The sequence below is a fragment of the Rhinoraja longicauda genome, chromosome 16 (assembly GCF_053455715.1).
Source record: "Rhinoraja longicauda isolate Sanriku21f chromosome 16, sRhiLon1.1, whole genome shotgun sequence".
Taxonomy (NCBI): domain Eukaryota; kingdom Metazoa; phylum Chordata; class Chondrichthyes; order Rajiformes; family Arhynchobatidae; genus Rhinoraja; species Rhinoraja longicauda.
In genome coordinates this window covers 18,245,809-18,255,602 of record NC_135968.1, presented here as the reverse complement: position 1 = coordinate 18,255,602, position 9,794 = coordinate 18,245,809, and the positions used below count along the sequence as shown (strand labels likewise).

The 9,794-nt window shown below is 49.2% G+C and overlaps 1 protein-coding gene across 1 annotated transcript in view; it reads left to right on the top strand.

Moving 5' to 3' along the window:
• dnmbp (dynamin binding protein) overlaps window positions 1-9,794 on the top strand; it is a 34,975-nt gene that overhangs the window by 2,925 nt on the left and 22,256 nt on the right. The window lies entirely within an intron of this gene.

Sequence of the window (9,794 nt, the reverse complement as noted above, 5' to 3'; positions counted from 1 at the left end):
AACCTGGAGGGCCCTGTGCAAGTGAAAGGGCGAGATGTTGAGCTGTTGGCAAAAGGTGGAAAGTGGCATATGCCGGGGCACTTTTATTTCAGTTTTAAGGTACATTGTGGAAATAGACCTGCTTCAGACTGATTGTGGTGGTGGGGGGGGGGGCACCACACTGCCCCCTGCTTCTACTCTGGGGCTGTAGAGAGCATCTTGTCGGCAAGATTACAGTCTGGTTTGGGAACAGCTCTGCCCAGGACAGGATGGCCCTGCAGAGAGTAGTGCGTTCGGCAGAACGCACCATGGGAACTACACTCGTCCCCCTGCAGGACCTATACATCAGGAGGTGCAGATCCAGAGCATGCATAGATTATGAGGGACCCCTGCCACCCCAGCAACGGACTGTTCCAGCTGCTACGGTCAGGCAACGCCTCCGCTGTCACGCTGTGAAAACGGAGAGGATGGACGGAGTTCTTCCCACAGGCATCAGGACTGTTAACTTTTATAACTCCAGGGACTAAATTTTGTCTTCCCTGTATTGACTTTTATTTATATGCTGTAACTGTCATTCGTTTTTTTGCACAATCCGCAGGCATTGCCACTTTCATTTACTGCACATCGTGTATGTGCATGTGACAAATAGACTTGACTTGACTTGGGGGCAGAGAGAATGCTGGAAGTGAGCTGGGGGCAGACAAAGCCTGGCAAGTGATAGTGAACAATATGTGCAGGAAGGAGCTGTCAGTTTACACCGTAGAAAGACACAAAATGCTGGAGTAACTCAGCGGGTCGGGCAGCATCTATGGAGAGAAGGATGGATGAGGTTTCGGGTCGAGACTTTCTTCAGACTTTCTTCATTGTGAAAGGCAAGATTTCCTTTCCCAAAGATACAAAGTGCTGAAGTAACTCCGCGGGTCAGGCAGCATCTCTGGAGAACATGGATGGGTGACAGTGTCAGGTCAGGATCATTTGTCAGACTGTTGAAAGGTGTGAAGAAGGGATCCCCAGCCAAACGTCACCCATCCTTTTTCTCCAGAGATGCTGCCTGACATGCTGAGTTGGGATGGATAGGTGATATTTCGGGTCGGAAGAAGACCCTCTCCGAGGAAGGGTCTTGAGTTGCTCCAGCACTTTGTGACTATCTTTGGTAGAAACCTGCATCTGCAGTTCATGTTTATCACATCTTCCTTTCCCAACCTCCAGTCCGAGATCCTGAGTTCCAGGTATTCGTTGGCACCACCACCCCACTGTCTTTCAGAGGCCCTGGTAATCTCCCTCTCCCCCTCCTCTCTCCCTTCCATTGGGTCTCTGTCCATTCAGATGCTAATGCAAGGTCTCCAGTCACCAGTCTGGGTCCCACGAGTCAGGCAGGGTGTGTGGGGCAGAGTGTGTGTGGATGGCTGGGTGGGGAGAGAGAGCAGTGATCGTCTCTCAGTCCGTAGTTGAAAAACGTGGGCAGAAAATAGCCAGAGGCAGCCAGGCAGATCTGAGTTGTAAATAAAAGTAGAAAAGGTTGTGGAGCGACACTACAGGATGGCTGGGTGGGGTTCGAATGAGCCTAACTTGCACCAGGTAAGAAAAAATACACCAGGTAAGGAAAAAAAGACACAGGGTGCCAGATTAGCTCAGCGAGTCAGGTCTCTGTTTCAATACCAGGCAAGAATGCTTCTTGTGTGTGCAAGGGAGAGGGGGCATGCGTTTAGCTTAGCTTGTTCAGCTTAGGTTATTTTATTTATCGTTCCATGTACCGAGCGAGGTACAATGAAAAGCCTTTTTGTTGTGCTCAAGGGAAAGGGGGCGAGAGATTAGTTTATAGTCACGTGTGACGAGGTGCAGTGAAAAGGGAAATTGGGCCATCCACAATGTACAGACATAGGATAAAGGGAACAACGTTTAACGCAAGATAAAGGCCAGTAAAGTTTGATTAAAGGTAGTCCAAGGGTCTTCTTTGAGGTTGGTGGAAAGTCAGGCCCACTCTTTGGTTGTTTTTAGGATGGTTCAGTTGCCTGATAATAGCCAGGACGAAACTGTCCCTGGATCTGGAGGTGTGCGTTTTCACACTAATGTACCACTTGCCTGATGGGAGAGGGGAGGAGGGAATGACCGACTGGTGTGTGCGAGAGACATTGTGTGTGCCTCAGTGTAAGGGGGGAGGAGAGACAGGGAGGGAGCGAGAGACAGGGAGGGAGCGAGAGACAGGGATGGAAACTCTCTCTCCCTGTTTCTCTCCGCCCACCACGTTCTGGGCATGGGTTGAGGATTAGTTCAGGGAAGGAAGACTTCTCCCCTCTCCCGTCAGGCAGAAGATGCAGAAGATTGAAAGCCTGTACCTCCAGATTCAGGAGCAGCCGTGATCACATTGAATGGCCGTTGCTGGCTCGATGGGCCGAATGGCCTCCTCCTGCGTCTATTGTCTATTATCTATTGTCTTCCCCGCTGCCATCAGACGACCACACTGTCCTCCCATAACCTAGTGTGCAGTCCCCATCTTCCAGCCTACCTCGTTGGGAACTGTGCATTTCTTTTTCATCTACACTTTCTCTGGAACTGTAGCACCATAACACTGTAAGACTATATTCTGCACTCTGGCATTTTGCTCTTCGCACTACAAAGTTGTGCATGCCTATGGCTTGATTGTCCAGTAAGAGGAGAGTCTGAAGAAGGGTCCCAACCCGAAACGTCACCTCTCCATGTCCTCCACAGATGCTGCCTGACCTGCTGAGTTACTCCAGCACTTTCTGGCTTTTTTTTTTGTAAACCAACATCTACAGTTGCTTGTTTCTCCAAAGTATGATTAGATTTACCTGATAGCGTGCACATATCCTAGGTGAGGCACAGAAGAGAAGGGGGGAGGGGGGCTAAGGCGTTGAAGAAAGGGGACCTATCTTGATTTACATCCTGCGCTTTTCTCTCGGCTTTAGTTCAGTGCCAGAGGCAGACAGGTTAGGACGGGGAGGGACTGGGCTGAGTTCTCCAGTCGTAGCAGGTAAGGTGCAGGAATCTGTGAGCTGGCACAGGTGAAGTTTCACAGAGCTGGGGGCAGGCTCGAAGTTCTTTGTATTATCGGTGAGGCTGTGACTTCAAACAGAGGGCTAGACTGAACCGTCATCACAGGGGCCGGGTCCAGTGTGCACAGCCTTTGTGTGCCCTCCAGTGTTAACCCCCCTCGCCAATCCAGGATCGACCCTGGAACGATATAACCTCCTCGTCCGAAGAAGATACGATTGTTAAACGGCCGTTGGCTCTGTCAACGAGCCGCATTCCCTCTCCCTCGCCCTCTCCGTCGTTGGCAGACGGGAAGGCAAAGTGTTGCGTGTATTTTTACCGCTCTGGATGATTCATGTGCAACAGGTCGCAGGGGATTAATCATCAACTACAGGCCAGTGTTGGGCACTCCGCCGAGCATGCGAACTGAACACAGGCAGACAGTTCAGCCCTGTTTAAAGGAGCTAGAGAGAGAGAGAGAGGGAAAAAATGGCACGGCAGCACAGTGGACCAGTGGTAGAGTTGCTGCCTCACAGCGCCAGACACCCCTGTTTGTTCCTGACCTCGGGTGCTGTCTGTATGTGGAGTTTGTACGTTCTCCCTGTGACCGCGTGGGGTTTCTCCTGGTGTTCCAGTTTCTTCCCACACTCCCAAAACGTTCAGTTTGGAAGGTTAATTGGCTTCTATAAAATATTAAATTGTCACAGTTCACACTACCACCCAGCTTTGTATCATCTGCAAATTTGCTAATGGTATTTTTAATCCCTTCATCCAAGTCATTAACGTATATTGTAAATAGCTGCGGTCCCAGTACCGAGCCTTGCGGTACCCCACTAGTCACTGCCTGCCATTCTGAAAGGGACCCATTTATCCCCACTCTTTGCTTTCTGTCTGTCAACCAATTTTCTATCCATGTCAGTACCCTACCTCCAATACCATGTGCTCTAATTTTGCCCACTAATCTCCTATGTGGGACCTTCAACAGTGTGTAGGATAGTGCTAGTGTAAGGGGTGATCACAGGTCAGCGCCGACTCGCTAATCCGTTTCCTTGCTGTATCTCTAAAGTCTAAACACACGAAGTGCTGGAGTAACTCAGCGGGTCAGGCAGTATCTGGTGAACGTGGATAGGTGACGGTTTGGGTCGACCGGAAACATTGGAAGGCTCCCAACCCGAAACGTCACCTGTCCATTTTCACCAGAGATGCTGCCTGAGCCGCTGGGTTACTCCAGCACTTTTGATGTATTAACAAGCATCTGCAGTTCCTTGTTTCTTAGCAGAGGAGAAACTGTTCCTGTTAGCAGACAGCTAGAGGATTGGAAGTCAGTGATTTGCAAAAGATTCAGTGGTGGCGCGGCATTGTTTATGAGCAGTCATGATCAGGAATGTTTGCAAACGAGGGGGCACGTTTAAATTTTTAGTTTAGGGATACAGCAGGGAAATGGGCCCTTCGGCCCACCAAGTCCATACTGTCCATCGATCACCTGTTCACACGGGTTCCATGTTATCCCACTTTCTAATCCACTCCCTACACTCTAGGGGCAGTTTTACAGAGGGCCAATTAACCAACAAACCCACATGTTCTTGGGATGTGGGAGGAAACCTAAGTTCAGTTTAGTTGATTGTCACGTGAAAAGCTTTTTCGTTGCGCGCTATCCAGTCAGCGGAAAGACTGTACATGATCACAATCAAACCGTCATCAGTATACATATACAGATATATGATAAAGGGGATAATGTTTAGTGCAAGGTAAAATCTAATTAAAGATAGTCCAAGGGTCTCCAGTGAGGAAACTGGTAGGTCAAGGCCTCTCTCTAGTTGGTGTTAGGTTGGTTCAGTGGCCTGATAACAGCTGGGAAGAAACTGTCCCTGAATCTGGGGTTGTGCTTATTCGCAGTACTTCTTGTCTGATGGGAGAGGGGAGGAGGGAGTGCCCGACCGGTGTGAGACTGGTCCTTGATTATGCTGCTGGCCTTGCCGAGGCAGCGGGAAGTGCAGATGGAGTCAATGGAAGGAGGGTGGGTTTGTGTGATGGTCTGGGTACGTGGTGGCATAGTGGTAGAGCCGCTGCCTCACAGCACCAGAGATCCACGTTCGATCCTGACCTCGGGAGCAGTCGGTCTGTGAGTGAGTGGAGTTTGCACCTTCTCCCTGTGACCTTGTTAGTCTCCTCCGGGTGCTCCGGTCTCCTCCCGCATCGCAAGGACGTGCAGGTTTGTAGGTTAGATAGACACAAAGTGCTTGAGTAACTCGACAAGTCAGGCAGCATCTCTAGAGAACATGGATAGGTGATGTTTCGAGTCGGGACCCTTCTTCAGTTTGAAGAAAGATCCCAACCCGAATTTCACCCATGTTTTTACCTCGAGATGCAGCCTGGCCCGCTGAGTTACTCCAGCACTTTATGTCTATCTGGTATAAACCAGCATCTGCAGTTCTTTGTTTCTAAGGTTTGTTGGTTAATTGGCCCTCTGTAAATTATCCCTGGTGTGTCGGGAGTGGATGAGAAAGTGGGATAACATAGAACTAGTGTGAACGGGTGGCCGGTGTGGACTCGATGGGCCCAATGGCCCTGTTTCCCTGCTGTATCTCTAAACTAGAGAGAGTTAGAATTAGTGTCAAGTTCGGAAATAGTGTCAAGTTAGGAAATGGGGAAGTACAAAGAGATCTGGGTGTCCTTGTTCATCAGTCACTGAAAGTTAGCATGCAGGTACAGCAGGCAGTGAAGAAAGCTAATGGCATGTTGGCCTTTATGACAAGAGGAGTTGAGTATAGGAGCAAAGAGGTCCTTCTGCAGTTGTACAGGGCCCTAGTGAGACCGCACCTGGAGTACTGTGTGCAGTTTTGATCTCCAAATTTGAGGAAGGATATTCTTGCTATTGAGGGCGTGCAGCGTAGGTTTACTAGGTTAATTCCCGGAATAGCGGGACTGTCATATGTTGAAAGACTGGAGCGACTAGGCTTGTTTACGCTGGAATTTAGAAGGATGAGAGGGGATCTTATTGAAACATATAAGATTATTAAGGGATTGGACACATTAGAGGCAGGAAATGTTCCCAATGTTGTGGGAGTCCAGAACCAGGGGCCATAGTTTAAGAATAAGGGGTAGGCCATTTAGAACGGAGATGAGGAAAAACTTTTTCAGTCAGAGTTGTAAATCTATGGAATTCTCTGCCTCAGAAGGCAGTGGAGGCCAATTCTGGATTCTTTCAAGAGAGCTAGATAGAGCTCTTAAAGAAAGCGGAGTCAGGGGGTATGGGGAGAAGACAGGAATGGGGTACTGATTGTGAATGATCAACCATGATTACATTGAATGGCCGTGCTGGCTCGAAGGGCCGAATGGCCTACTCCTGCACCAATTGTCTATTCTCTAAACGACACTGGAGATAAATGGGATTACTGTGGATAGGGTGAGCAGCTTTAAATACACAGAGGATCTGACATGGACAACACACATTGCCGTACTGGTGAGTAAGGCAAGGCAGCACCTTTACCACCTCGGACAGCTGAGGAAATTCAGAGTCTCTCTGAGGATCCTTCAGTGCTTCTACTCTGGGGCTGTAGAAAGCATCTTGTCCGGCAACATCTCAATCTGGTTTGGGAACAGCTCTGCCCAGGACAGGAAGGCTCTGCGGAGAGTAGTGCGTTTGGCTGAACGCACTATGGGAACTACACTCGCCCCCCCTGCAGGACCTATACATCAGGAGGTGCAGATCCACAGCCAGCAACATTATGGGGGACCCCTACCACCCCAGCAACGGACTGTTCCAGTTGCTACGGTCAGGCAAACGCCTCCGCTGTCACGCTGTGAAAACAATAGACAATAGGTGCAGGAGTAGGCCATTCAGCCCTTCGAGCCAGCACCGCCATTCAATGCGATCATGGCTGATCACTCTCAATCAGTACCCCGTTCCTGCCTTCTCCCCATACCCCCTCACTCCGCTATCCTTAAGAGCTCTATCCAGCTCTCCCTTGAAAGCATCCAACGAACTGGCCTCCACTGCCTTCTGAGGCAGAGAATTCCACACCTTCACCACTCTCTGACTGAAAAAGTTCTTCCTCATCTCCGTTCTAAATGGCCTAACCCTTATTCTTAAACTGTGGCCCCTTGTTCTGGACTCCCCCAACATTGGGAACATGTATCCTGCCTCTAATGTGTCCAATCCCCTAATTATCTTATATGTTTCAATAAGATCCCCCCTCATCCTTCTAAATTCCAGTGCATACAAGCCTAATTGCTCCAGCCTTTCAACATACGACAGTCCCGCCATTCCGGGAATTAACCTAGTGAACCTACGCTGCACGCCCTCAATAGCGCCCAAAACAGAGGAGTTTCTTCCCACAGGCCATTAGGACTGTTAGCTCTTATATCACCAGGGACTAATTTAGTGTATTCTTTTTTTTTTTGTGTTGTGTCTTTAAAAAAAAATAATTCTATTCTGCTTTGTAGTTTTAGCACAATCCGCAGGCATTGCCACTTTCATTTCACTGCACATCTTGTATGTGTATGTGACAAATAAACTTGACTTGACTTAACTTGACTTGAAAGGAATCAAGAGATATGGGGAAAAAGCAGGAACGGGGTACTGATTTTAGATGATCAGCCATGATCATATTGAATGGTGGTGCTGGCTCGAAGGGCCGAATGGTCTCCTCCTGCACCTATTTTTCCATGTCGAAACGTTAAACGTCCGGTGTAACTGGTTTGACCAGTTACCTCTGAGACTGTGGAAAGGAGGGAGAGGAGACGAGTTTTATCATGACTCACCTAGAAGTCACTCCCCCACCCTGCAAGTCAAGTCAAGTTTGTTTATCACATTCATATACAAGATGTGCAGTGAAATGAAAGTGGCAACTCCTGCGGATTGTGCTAAAGTACAAAACAGAATAGAAGAAAAAAAAATTAACACAAAAAATAAATCGATACAGTAAATTAAATTAGTCCCTGGTGATATGAGAGTTAACGGTCCTGATGGCCTGTGGGAAGAAACTCCGTCTCATCCTCTCTGTTTTCACAGCGTGACAGCGGAGGCGTTTGCCTGACTGTAGCAGCTGGAACAGTCCGTTGCTGGGGTGGTAGGGGTCCCCCATAATGTTGCTGGCTCTGGATCTGCACCTCCTGATGTATAGGTCCTGCAGGGGGCCCATAGTGCATTCAGCCGAACGCACTACTCTCCGCAGAGCCTTCCTGTCCTGGGCAGAGCTGTTCCCAAACCAAATTGTGATGTTCCCGGACAAGATGCTTTCTACAGCCCCAGAGTAGAAGCACTGAAGGATCCTCAGAGAGACTCTAAATTTCCTCAGCTGTCTGAGGTGGTAAAGGCACTGCCTTGCCTTACTCACCAGTACGGCAATGTGTGTTGTCCATGTCAGATCCTCTGTGATGTGGACTCCCCATGTATTTAAAGCTGCTCACCCTATCCACAGTAATCCCATTTAACTCCAGTGGAGTGTACATCCTCAGATGTTGAGCCCTTCTAAAGTCTACAACAAGTCTGCAGAAACAACTCATTCATTCCCTGGGCCAATATTGCAACACCAACCCCCTGCCTGCATTTGTTTGGCCCTTTACCTTTGCCAAAACAACAACTCCAAAATTAGAAACTGGGAACTGCAGATGCTGGTTTATATTTTTTAAAAAGGGCACAACGTGCTGGAGTAACTCAGCGGGTCAGGCTGTCCAATCCACCAATCCGTCTGAAAACGGGTCCCAACCCGAAACGTTACCATTAGCACAGCGGCCCCCCCGGTCTTTAACGGACGAACGGGCTCAGCAGCTCCCCCTTCAGGCCGTAGTCCCTCTAGGATCACAGATACAGAGAAAGCAAAGATTTTAAAAAGTACAAGGGTCGCAATGAGGTAGGTCGGAAGGTCAGGGCCTAGATTAAGGGATGACCGTTCGGTAGTCTGATAACAGCGCGGAAGAAGCTGTTCCTGAGTCCGGTGGTGCGCGCTTTCAAGCTCTTGTATCTTCTGCCCGACGGGAGAGGGGAGAAGAGGGAATGACCTGGGTGGGACAAGTCTTTGATAATGTTGGCTGCTTTCCTGATGCAGCGCGATGTGTAGATGGAGTCGATGGTGGGAAGTCTGGTCTGTGTGATGGGCTGGGCTTGCGTTCACAATAAAGTGCGAGGGAGGAGAGATTGCCAGAACTAGGCAGGTAGTAACTTGACCAGCCTGTGCCTAACCACAGGTTGCAGAGAGCTGGTCACACACACAACACACACAACACACAACACACACACGTTCAGGAGAAACTGCGGTTGCAAACAGTTGAAAAGTCCATGTCTCTACAGAATTGCGACATAAACCGCAAGATCTGTCAACTTAATAACAATCTTCCAGCAGCAGAGTGATCAGGGTGGTGCAGCGTAGAGCCGCTGCCTCACGGCGCCAGAGAACCGGGTTCGATCCTGACTACAGGTGCTGTCTGTGTGGAGTTTGCAAGTTCTCCCTGTGACCATGTGGGTTTTCCCCAGGTGCTCCAGTCTCCTCCCACAGTCCAAGGACGTACAGGTTTGTAGGCTAATCAGCTTCTGTAAATTAGAAATTGTCCCTAGTGTGTAGGATAGTGCTGATGTATGGGGTGATCACTGGTCAGCACAGACTCGGTGGGCCGAAGGGCCTGTTTCCACACTGTATCTCTAAAGTTTAGACTGCAACCAGTGTGGTCTCACCAACATACACCACCAACATACCAATGTGACATTCCAACCCCAGTATTCAATTCAGTGAGTTTACACCTTCTCTCTGTGATCGAGTGGGCTTTCTCCGGGTCCTCCGGTTTCCTCCCACATCCCAAAGACGTGCAGGTTTGTAGGTCAATTG